This window comes from Dasypus novemcinctus, chromosome X, assembly GCF_030445035.2.
Source record: "Dasypus novemcinctus isolate mDasNov1 chromosome X, mDasNov1.1.hap2, whole genome shotgun sequence".
In the NCBI taxonomy this organism is placed as follows: domain Eukaryota; kingdom Metazoa; phylum Chordata; class Mammalia; order Cingulata; family Dasypodidae; genus Dasypus; species Dasypus novemcinctus.
Window position 1 is genome coordinate 6,854,912 of NC_080704.1, and position 12,781 is coordinate 6,867,692.

The window sequence follows — 12,781 nt, forward strand, 5'->3', positions numbered from 1 at the left end:
AATGGCACGGCCACTGTGGAGGACTGTTTGGCAGTTCCTAAGAAAGCTGATTATAGACTTGCCATGGGAGCTGGCAATACCATGGCTAGGTACATACCCAGAAGAACTTAGAGCAGTGACACAAATAGACATCTGCACACCCGTGTTCATAGCAGCATTATTCATGATAGCCAAAAGTTGGAAACAACCCTGGTATCCATCAATTAATGAATGGATACACAAATTTTGGTGTATACACACGATGGAATATTACATAAGAGGAAATAAAATCATGAAACTTATGACAACATGGATGAAACTGGAGGACATTATGTTGAATGAAGTAAGCCAAACACAAAAGGACAAATACTGTATGATTGCCCTACTATGAACTAAATATACTATGTGCAATTAAATATATTATGTGAAATATGAATATGGGTAAAATTGCATATATAAGAACATTTTTCTTTGAAGCTGAAGAAATGTAAGTTAATACTACAAATTGTCAGTATCAAACAAAAAAAATCATTATACTAAATGAAGGAGACCAGACAGAGAGTACTACATATTGTATGATTCCATTTATATAAAATATAAAAATAGATCAATTTATAAAGATGAAATTAAATTAGTGGTTATGTAGGGCTGAAGAAGGAATGCCAAGGGGTGCAATCTTTCTTTTTGGAGTAATGAAATTTTTTCTGAAATTTTTGATATGAAGAATGTATCGCATTGTGATTATACTAAAAGCCATTAATTATATACTTTGGTTTTTTTAATTTTAATTTTTTAAATGTTTTAAAAAAAAGATATATAGATCACACAAAATGATTATACACTTTGGATAGATCATATGGTATGTGAATATATCTGAATAAAACTGCTTAATATGCAAATAAATAATTATCCAAGAACAAACAGGAATAGCAGCTATGTACAGCAGGGGAAACAGATATTGAGAGGTGAGGAATTTTCTTGTTTTTTGTCCATTATTATTATTATTATTATTATTATTATTGAAATAATGAAAATGCCCGAATAATGATCGAAGTGATGAATGCACAATCATATGATTATACCAAATACCATTGATTGTACACTTTGAATAAACTGTATGCTTTAATAATATGTATCGATAAAGTAGATGTTTTTAAAAATCTACAAATCGGAACAAAACAAGCAACTCACCAGAGTCTTTACTGCTGACAAAATGGAGAATAAAAACGGTCTGCTGAGGAACCTGAGGACACAAGTGTACAGGATATAATGTGGTAAGTACACTTTGGGAACCTACAGAAGCAAGCACTGGGAGAACACAAAGTGTTGAGAAAGGGGCTCGGACTGAATTTCTTTGGAATGGAGAAAATAATGGAAAGAGAGAAAATTGAGTACGTTGAACATGTTTCAAATTAAGGAGACTTTAAAACCAGGCGTGAATATGTCTTTTGATAGTTTATCATCCTCATATCTCTTTTTTTCCTCTTCATTTAAAAAAAAATGTTACATTAAAAAAATATGAGGTCCCCATATACCCCCCACCTCCTTGACCCCCCTCATCCCATATCAACAACCTCTTTCATCATCATGGGACATTCATTGCATTTGGTGAATGGACTGAAGGGCTCACCTGAACCAGGCTTTATCCTAGACTCTTGACATTATCAACCAACACAAGCTTTCTTTCCCTTTGGAGAAGGGTGCTTTCCCAATATGCAGATGGAGAAACTGAGGCATGGATTAAAAATCAGGCTCGGTTAGAGAGTGCCAGAGCTAGGAATGGTAACCAGACAGTTTAGCTTCAAGCCCCACATTCTTATCACGCTCCTATCCTACCTCCTAATAAAGTCCTTCTGTTTTCTCCAAGATCTGGGAAGCTCTATTAGTTAGGCGACAGCTGTACCTTCCTATAGCAAGAACGATATGATAATTTCAATGATGTACACTCCTTCGCCACAAAATGAACCCTTGAGGAGAAAGATAAGCAAACAGACGTACTAATAAAAGGAATAGATGTGATCATGTGGACATTTTTATTACTCTAAATCCGAGTGATTTTCCCAGGATTTTATAGAGAGAGAAATAGAGCTGACTGTGATTCCTGTAGCCATATTTACATATGCAGACATTTGCCAACGTGATAAAAGCCTTGGAAATCTTATATATATTGACTTTGGTGTAGAAAGATCTGATGAAAATTTCATCAAGTAAGTAATACAGTCCACCCTGGCTGCAGCTGGTGCAGAATTCACATTTGGATGGGATTGTCCTGCCCTTGATCCGACCCCAAGGGATTTAGGGACAGAAGTCCTGCTCATGAGGTCCTGAAATATACTCATGCCATGAAAAGCAAGACCTGTCACCAAAGTTAAAATACTGAAAGAGTGGAAACAGTTTCTAATTAACTTCTTAAAGTGGGGCTTAATTTTTTTTATTAGAGACATTGTACATTTAGAGTTCCCATATGCCCCTGCACCCCCACAATTTCCCTTGTTACTAACACTTTGTGTTAATATGGCATCTTTGCTACGATGGACCAAACAATATTATTCTAATTATAGTATTTACTAGAATCCATTGTCTACATTAGGGTTCACTGTGTTATTTAGTTCTATGTTTTTAAAAAAAATTTATTCTGGTAACATATATACAACCAAAATTTTCCCATTTTACCCTTTTTCAAAGATACAATTCAGTGGTGTTGATGATCTTCACACTGTTGTGTCCCCACCACCCCCATCTATTACCAAAAGTTTTCCATCACCTTAAAGGGGGACTTTTTAACTGCATATGTGGCTCATGGTTTCTCACCATCATCTTCTCCTGAATATGTTCTAAAGAAATTCCATAATGTTCCATGGTGATGAAGAACCCTACATAAATAAATGTGCAATTAACATCACAGAAGGTAAAATTCAAATGATATTTGAAAGGCACAGCTATCCTGATTTCAAAAGGAGTGCATATTTTAAAATCAGGACCATGATTTCAGAAGGCATACATATTTTATAATCAGGCCCAGGATTTCAGAAAACATGCACATTTTGAAGTTACTGGCTTGAGGTCATGCATGGGTGCAGCCTTCTGATTTATCTTAGTGTGAGGTCCCAAGAGCCGACTGGGACAGCAGTTGAACATAAAATGCTTATTTGGGAGGAAACTGCACTAGGAATGGTGGAGCGAGTGGAGAAGTGAGCTAGGGAAGGTAGAACGCTAAGAGGGTTTGGTAATGCTGCGGTGAGTGGGTTCTGTCACTCTGAGGACCTGGTGAGGGACAGTGTGGTCTTGGAACCAGTCCACCCAAACCAGATACCAACTTCTGTTTTGACTGAAAGATGCCCCCAAAGAAATGCACATGTCCCAATCCCTGTCCAATGGATGTGAACATATTTGTAGGAGGGTCTTTGAAGATACTGTCATGTAAATGTGAAAGTATTTGTAAGGATGGTCTTTGAAAACCCTGTCTTGTGGATGTGAATATATTTGTAGGAGGGTCTCTGAGGACCCTGTCCCATGGATGTGAACATGTTTATAAGAATGTCTTTGACAACCCTGTTCCATGGATGTGAAAATATTTGTAGGAAGGTTTTGAGGACCTATCCCATGGATATAAATGTATTTGTAGTATGGTCTTTGAGGACCCTGTTCCATGGATATGAACGTGTTTGTAAGAACATTTTTGACAACCCTGTTCCATGGATGTGAACATATTTGTAGGAAGGTTTTGAGGACCCTGTCCCATGGATGTGACATATTTGTAGGAGGGTCTTTGAAGACCCTGTCTGATGGATGTGAACGTATTTGGAAGGGGGGTTTTTGAAGACCTTGTCCCATGGAACGAACGTATTTGTAGGGAAGGTCTTTGAAGATCCTGTCCCCTGGATGTGAACCTAAGTAAAGATGGCCTTTGAAGACACTATTAGTTAGGACAAGGCCAATGTGGCCTCAGTGGGTCTTAATCCAGGATGGCTGGTGTCCTTATTCGCAGAGGAAATTGGGACACAGACAGAAAGAGAGTGCAGGTGATCATGCAGCAGAGGCAGGGACTGAGTCTCTACGCAGAAGCTGGGGAATGCCAGGACTGCCACCCGCCCATCAGAAGTCAAGGGAGGGGTGTGGAATGGGTTCCCTCCTTTAAGAGGATACCTGGCCCTGCTGACACCCTGATTTTGGATCCAGCCTCCAGAGCCATGAGATAGAAGTGTCCATGTTTAAGTCAACAGGTTACAGCAGCCCTGGCAAACCAAGATGACCCCCGAGTCCATCTTCCACTGGCAGAGGGCTCTCCTGGAGGCACTGATGTGTGGCAGTTGAGCAAGTCCCCAGGGACTGGAACCTGCCCTAGGCTGAGACAAGAGAAGACAGAGGAACTGGAGGGGGAAGCTGGGGAAGCTGTCTGCCTGCTGGGCACCAACCATATATCTGCTGGTGAACTCAGCCAGACAAAGGGGTGGGCTAGGGAAGCTGCAGCATGTGCCACAGTGCAGCTTAAGGCACCATGTGAAGAATGAGCCCAGGGGGAGCAGATGTAGCTCAGTGGTTGAGTGCCTGCTTCCCACGTATGAGGTCCTAGGTTCAATCCCTGGTACCTCCATTAAAAAAATTTTTTTTTTAAAAGTAGTGACCCTTGGAACATTATTTTGTTGGCCCATATTTTAAGATGCCCAGAATGATAAAGGGAACTGTAACAGTCAGTTCTAATGGTCCTTCTGCATCTGCAGAAAGACCACCTTGGATCACTCAGATGAGAAAGATCCCAGAGGGATGCCCCCGGGCATCCTGAGCTTCTCCTCCTTGCTTGCCTCCCCATGGGAGTGGGACTGCCATATTGGTGGGCTCCACACCTGCTGTGCGACCCCGAGCCTCATACACAGAACACCTTAATGATTTCCACGTTCAGTGGATGAATGGATGAATGGACAGACTCCCAAACATCCAGTGCAAATGAATAGCAAAGTGTTCACTGGAATTTTAAAGGTATTCGTTTTACATTCAGCAGCCTGACAGAAATGAAAGGAGTTTTTCAACCACTTCTGTTCATGTCATTTAAAAATTGGACTGCATACAATATGAGCCATTAGAGGTGAGACTCAAAAGTCATCAGTGAAAGGCACTACATGTTTTCCACAATCCCTGTACGTGTTCCTAATAGCTTTTGAGGTTCTTCTTTGGGTGAGAATCCCAGAGGTTCAACTTAGAGGGTATATATAGGCAGGAAGAATTGCTCTTCAATATTTAGAAATGATGGTTTGATTCTCAAAGGATCTTTCCAATGACCAGATCTGTACTTTGAAATTTCAAACATCTACAGTCTACATTATCAATAATTAATTTGCAAAGGTAGGTGGAGAAGACTGATGATCATTTACAATATTAATTCAAGACCAGTGCTGTCCAATAGTAAAATACTGTGATTCACAAATACTAGCCACATATGTTTAAACTTTTTAGTAGCCATATTAGGAATGGTAAAAAGAAATACATGAAATTAAGTTTAACAGCATATTTTACTTCAGCCAATACATCAAAAATATTATTTCTACATGTAATCAATATTTTAAAAATTTTGTGTTATTTTACACTACTTTTCAAACCAAGTCTTTGATAACTAGCATGTATTTTGTACTTAGAACACATCTCATTTTGGGATCATCACAATTCAAGTGCTCATTTGTCACGTGTGGGGAGACACTGCTGTTTGGAATCACAGGGTCTTAGCTTATGGTCTGTAGATCTTGGGGAAGGGTAGAGTTGAAATTGTGACTGGAGTTCAAGATAGAAAAGTCTTCCACAGATGGCACATGTGTTGCAGATTCCAGGCACTCCCAATACAATGCAGATGTTCCCAGTTGAGGAAAATACTCAAGACTGATTGTCATGTGGTGGAGGAACTCGAGTTGGAACATTCTAGAAGAAGCTTTGAGTGTAAGAGATACTTCTATCCATGGGAGAAAGAAGGTTGGTCTATGTTTCTGGAACCACCCAACCCAACCCAATACAATACCTGCCAAGAAACACTCACTCTTCTTTGCCTTTATTCTTTCAATTGCAGAAGGACCCTGTATTCATTTCCTATTGCTGCTGTGACAAATTACCACAAATTTACTGGCTTAAAACAATGCACATTTATTATCTTATCCAGTTCTGGAGGTCAGAAGTTATGAATGGGTTTTACTGGATGGAGATCAAGGTGTTGGCAGGGTTGCATTTATTCTGGAAGCTCTAGGGAATAATATGTTTCCTTGCCTTCTCCAGCTCCCTGATGCCACCTGCATGCCTTGGCTAACAGCCCCTTCCTCCATCTTCAAAACCAGCAATGCCTGACAGAGTCTTTCCCAGATCACATCCCTGACATTTCTGCCTCCTTCTTCCATGCGTAAGGACCTTTGTGATTATATTGGGCCCAGCTGGATACTCCCCCAAAATCTATTTTAAGGTCAGCTGATTGGCAATCTTCATTCTAGCTGCAAACTTAATTCCCCTTTGCCAAGCGTGGGAAAAAGAATTACACCTGTTCTATTGTAGATGTTGCAGTTGTTCCCTATTATTGTAGATGATGTTGCAGTTCTGATAGCAAACAGCTGCTTGGTAGTTTCCAATAAATATGAGGTGCAGACTAGGGTCGAGGTTCTCAGTGCCAGAAGCTGGGGGTCCCCTGGTCCCATCTTTATCTCCTCTCTTGTGTCTCTCTTTCTCTCCTTTCATTTATTCAGTTTTGTATTGCCTTCCCTTCAAGCCAACCTATCACTGAGCTGATCGTGGCAACTGGCGCCCAACGTGGGGCTTGAACAGAAGAAGGCTTGCAGCAACTGGTGCCCAAACAGGGACATGAGGGAAGAAGGTTCACAGCAGCCAAGTAAGGTAATATTGTCTCAGATTCTGGGAATTAAGACATGGATATCTTTGGGTGACCATGATTCAGCCAACTGCATACCCCATCATTATAATTCTTTTCTATTGATAATGTTACTACAGCAGTTGTTGAAACCATGAATTCTGAAACAAATCACCCAAGTAAAGCAGTAGGTATTTTTTGTTTCTCTCTTAGAGCTAGGTATACTTTTAATTTACTGGAAACTTCTACTTAGTATTTACTTTTCATGATTGTTTTAGTTTTATAGCCATTATCCTGAACTAAAGTGATTTTATATGTCTATGAGAATTTCATTTAAAAATAAGTAGCTGACTTTCTATTCAAGAGAATCATCTGCATACAACCATCTTCAACCTTCTGATTAAAATCATTGTTCTAACATACCTTTATAAATTCTCTTTCATTAAGAGAATTGCAAATGTTGCATCAAGGCACATGATTATTTTTTTCCCATATGACATATAGAAGAGGAGATGCTGAGAAACATTATAACACTTTTTAGTCACTCAGTAAATGTACCAATTTTGGGAACAGAACCACATTCTCAATACTAGATGTTCTTACCATTAGCAACATCTTGTCCACAGTTTCCCCTTCCTGAAGGGCACATTCCCTTTTAAATTATATCAATTTAAATAAGAATATAACTTTTTTTCTAGGCATAAAGGTAATCTTTGTTTGATTGGGCATTCTCAAGACAGATACCATCTCAGGGCAGATGTGCAAAGAACAGCATCAATTTAAGCAAACCCCACAAGTAAAAGTATGCATGTATACATTTAAGCTCACTAAGGCCATTAAGCACAAAGAGCATATTTTTTCTTGAGGGTTTAAAGGTAAATTGGTTGCTGAAAGTAAAATAGGAGATCTACAGCAAGGAAAAGAACTTACAGTCATAGGAGTGAAAGTAGGTTTCTGCTGTTGTTTTGAATTAACATTCACTTATTTTTTTATTTTAAATTTTTTCTTTCGAAATATTTTCAAACTTACAGGACAGTTACAAGAATGAGAAACCCATTGAGAGAACTCCAACATATCCTTTTCTTCCCAGATATCCAGATACATCAGCTTTGTTTTGTTTTAGGAAGTACCAGGGAATGAACCTGGGACCTCGTATATGGAAAGTGGGTGCTCATCCACTGAACTACATTCATTCCCCCAGATATATCACCTTCAACATTTGGCCATATTTGCTGTAACATTCACTCTGTCTCTCTAGCTATCAATCTATCAGTTCATCTCTCTCTCCATCCATCCCTCTATCAGTCTGTCTGCCTTTCAATCTGTCCATATCTAGTTACCTACCCATTGTGGGTTATACACATCATGCTCCGTGAAAGCGTAATTCTGCCATACACATTTCCTAAGAACAGGGATATTCATGTATGTCCTACCTTAAGTGCAGTTATCAAGTGCAAGAAATTAAAATTGGTATTAAATTTACAGCCTACATTCCAAATTGTCCATGTGTCACAGTAATGTCCTCTTGAGTCTTGTCTGCTCCCTTATTAGATCCTGTCCAGGGTCGTATATTGCTTTTAATTGCCATTGTCTCCTTAGTTGCTCTTTTTCTTTTTTATTGTGGGAATATACATGCAACATAAACTTTCCAATCTGGAATGCTCCCAAGCACATTATTCACTGGGGTTCATCAATCACATCCCCTATGTTGCACCACCTTCTGTGACTAAAATTTCCCATCTCCCATACAGAAACACTAACACAATTGCCTTAACTCCCCACTCCTCCTGTCCCAGGCAACCTGTACTCTACTTTCTATGCCCAACCTCACTCCAGTATGACCTCCCTGAACTAATTCCATCCATAATGACTCAACTTCCCCAGTCTGTGGCACTAGGGATGAGGGCTACAAATGCCTTTTTAGGGGGACACAATTCAATTCATAAACGACTGCCTTCTTTGAGAGGGTTGAATTCTAGGCATTGTCAGCTCAGCAATATGCAAGGAGAGCCATGCCCACCCTCAGGGGGCTCCCATGGAGATGGAGGTAGGTGGGCAAGAAACAAGTTAGTGAAAGAGGTAAAGAACAGAGAGTAGTACATGCTTGATGGAAAGTGTTAAGAATCCAATGTGGTGCAGCACACCTGAATGGCCAAAAAATCATCAAAGCAGTGCCATTTAAACCTGGATCACAAAGCTGAGTGCTCTGACCAGAGTGCCCCATATTCATGATTAAGGTTTTTTCTAAAGGCTCAAGAATATTAGTAATAGAGCACAGACTTTTAAAGAGAGCATTTATGGTCAAAAACACAAGTGGGCTGGCTCTCAGAGTCTTAATTGGGTTCTCTGTAAACATATGATGACTTCTCATTACAATTTTTCCATCACCTCATGTGTACTCTGTAGAGGTGGAATGTCTCAGATTAGCATTTAAACTTTGTTTTGAAGTTCACCATGTTTCCCTACTCAAATCTCTTTTCTTAGGCATCTAGACTCTTTGTTTCTACTTGGTTACTCTAAGTTGGAAACCAATGTATATATTCCAGCATCTTTGCATTCTGGAGAATTTCTCTGTGAATGTCTATATTATCTAAAGAAATAGCATTATCTGATGATTTCAGGATGAGGGACTTAACTGTCCACGTACATCTTTAGATGAGGAACCACCAGCCTCATCCTGGACAAACTGTAGAAAGGGTAAACAATGGGGTTAGTATCTCATGCAAACTTCTCTGTCAGACTTTGTCTTATTCTGCCATCCTACCACAGTCCACTTTCGAGTCAACACTGCTAATTTCTGGGCAAAATATTAATTAAAATATTAGTTAAGCTAGAGGAGATGGATAACTAGAGGTTCTCCACAGTTGATGTTGCTGTTGCCCCAGGTCATTGCACTCTTCACCACTTTTCCCATTAGAAGTGCCCATGCTCCACTGGAGAAGTACACTGGCTACTAGTATGGCAGGGCTGCAGCAAAATGGGAAATACCTGGCAAGTTACAGCTTTCCCTAGAGGTGGCCCTAGACCAATGAGTGACATGAGGGTCTTTCAGTCACCTGTTGCTGCACAGCAAACCCCCCTCATTTAGTAGCATAAAGCAACAATCATTTTCCTATGCTCATAAAGTGTGTGGGTTGGGAATTTGCAATGGGCACTGTGGGCATAACTTCTCCTGCTCTGTGATGTCTGAGGTCTCAGCTGGGAAGACGGGAATGAAAGGGGGTGGCCTGAACTGCTAGAAGCTTCTTCCCTCCCTTGCCTGGTCCCTGGGCTGGGAAGACTCAAAAGCCGGGCTCAGCTGATGAAGGCACTTGGCCATGGCCTCTCCAGGTGGCTTGGACTTCCTCCAACATGGCGGCCGCAGGGCAGTTGGACCCACTTGCATGTTGAATGAGAACTCCAAGGGTGAGTATATTAGCAGACAAGGGAGAGGTTGGCCCTTTAGGACCTAGTGCAGAAGTCCCTAGCTACCTTCACTGTGTTCTATTGGTGGAAGCATTATAGTTTGCCCATATTTAGGAGAAGCAGATGTAGACACCATCTCATGATGGCAGAAGTGTCAGAGAAGTTGCTGCTGTGCTAAGAATAACCATGGAAAGTCCAAGGAGCCAGCCTCCTTACCACAAGGTGTAGCAACTGTGTAATAATACTTACGCTCAAGAGCTCCCCATGGGATCAGCCCTTTGCCACAAGGTGTGACAACTGCATAAAAGCACTTATGCCCCAGTGCTCCCCATGAGATCAGGCAGAGGCTCAACTGCAGCTGGAGCCCATCTGTGTCTACCTTCCCCTCTGCCCTCTTCTGCCCCCCTTGCTTCCTGGGAGGTTTCCCCTTGGAGTCCTCCATCAATAAATCACTGGCACCAGAGTCCCCATTGCACACTCTGTTTCCAGGGAACCTGACCTACAACAGGACTCAGAGGTTGAGAGTCGAAGGAAAGTCAAAAGAGCAGTGGAAGGTTTTATTTTTGCAGGGCCATGGGGAATACATTTGGAAACACGAAGTCTCTTGGCCGCCCCTTTTTAGTGAGTCTTGAAGGATACCTGCTACTCAGAAGATCTGCTGAATCACTTAGCTGTAATGCTCCAGAAGCTGCTTTGACCCCTCTTCACTTTGACGGGCTAGTGTCAAGAACCAAGCTGCTAATTTGGGGAGACAACACAGTGGATGAAAGCAGGAAGCACCATTGATGTTCATGTGCCAGCAAGAGTGACCAGCTAACATGGTTTGTCCAAGACTAAGGAGTTTCTTGGGACACAGGACTTTCAGTGTTAAAACTGAGGAAGTTCTACAAAACTAGAGGAGCTGGTCTCCTGGTGCCAGTTGCTCCCATCTTTTGTGAGTGCCTAAGGTATTTTGAATAAGCCCAAGAATCAAGAGGCCCACGTGTCTTCGTCTCACAAGCTTCAATAATCCTTTTTGGACATGACATACACGTGACTGAGGGATATTAGGCAGCCCCAGGTGCCTCCTGGAAGGAACCAGCCCCTATGACATATGGATAAATTAAGAAATCAAATTAAACCAATTGTGAACTACATTATTTCTGGGCACATCTGCTAAGGCATCGGGTAGGAATAATCTCCACATGTATTCTGGAAAGGCAGTAACTCACAAGCCCTAAAGGCACAAGGAAATCTGCACCCCGAGTTTGTAGTAGACTGCCAAGAACATAGTACTCTGATCATCTTTTCTCATGGGAGAAGTAGGTTGAATACCGATTTAGGGCTGATTCCTGACTTTGCTATTGAATGTTAACTAGCTTTAGCCATATCAGCTATGTTACTTAGTTCCTTGAATCTGAGTTTTCCTTGCTTGTAAAATAAAAGAATAAATAGGAATGCCTAAATGCTTTCAATAATAGATACTGTTAAGTGAAATAAATCAGGTGCAAAAGGACAAATAAGGTATGATCTCACTTATTTTTTTTAATATTTTTATTGTCTTTTTTTAGAAAAGATAAATAGATCACACAAACGTTACATTAAAAAACGTAAGAGTTTCCCTTAAACCTCCGTCCCCACCCCCCACTCTCCTCCCACATCAACATCCCCTTTCATCAGTGAGGCACATGCATTGCCTTTGGTGAGTACACCCTGGAGCACTGCCACACCCCGTGGACCATAGTTTACCTTGTAGTTCTCACTCTCCCCCAGTCCATCCAGTGAGTTATGGCAGGATATACAACGTCCTGCATCTGTCCCTGCAATATCATTCAGGACAACTCCAAGTCCCAAAAATGTCCCATATCACACTTCTTCCTCCCTCTCCCTGCCCTCGGCAACTCCTGTGACCACTGTCTCCATATCAGTGATACAATTTCTTCCATTGCTAGAGTCACAATAATTCTACAGGTGAATACCAGCAAGTCCACTCCAATCCATGTTATGTTCCTCCATCCTGTGGACCCTCAGATGGCAATGTCCACTCCACCTCTAAATCAAGAGAGGGCTTATCTACTTATATTTTTAAAAATCTAAAACAAGCCAATTAATAGAGACAAGGCAGATTAGAGGTTAGCAGGGGCTGGGGGAGGGAGAAGAAGGGGATTATTGTTTTTGGGGTCATGAAAAATCTTGGTAATTGATGGTGGTAATTGGTAGCATATTATACATTCTGATTCTAATGAATTCTGCTGAAAGTTTCTCTTAAAATGGTTAAAATGCGAAATTTTGTGTTATATATACATGCTAACACATTTTTTTGTTTCTTTGTAATGGCAATTACATTTTTTAAAAAGAAAACTAATCCTTCTGGCTTTCTAGGACTCTATTGAGTAAATATTTGCTTCAGTAAGTGTTGACACACTAATGGCATAAAATCGTTCATTCATCCTCAAATAACGAATAGTTTACCCCCGATTCACGAACAGGTTTCATTGACTATGTCTATGCTAAAATGGCACTTAGATTTTCTTTTTACAAAGTAAGCCTATTAAATGGATCAGCAGTCTGATCAAATAATGA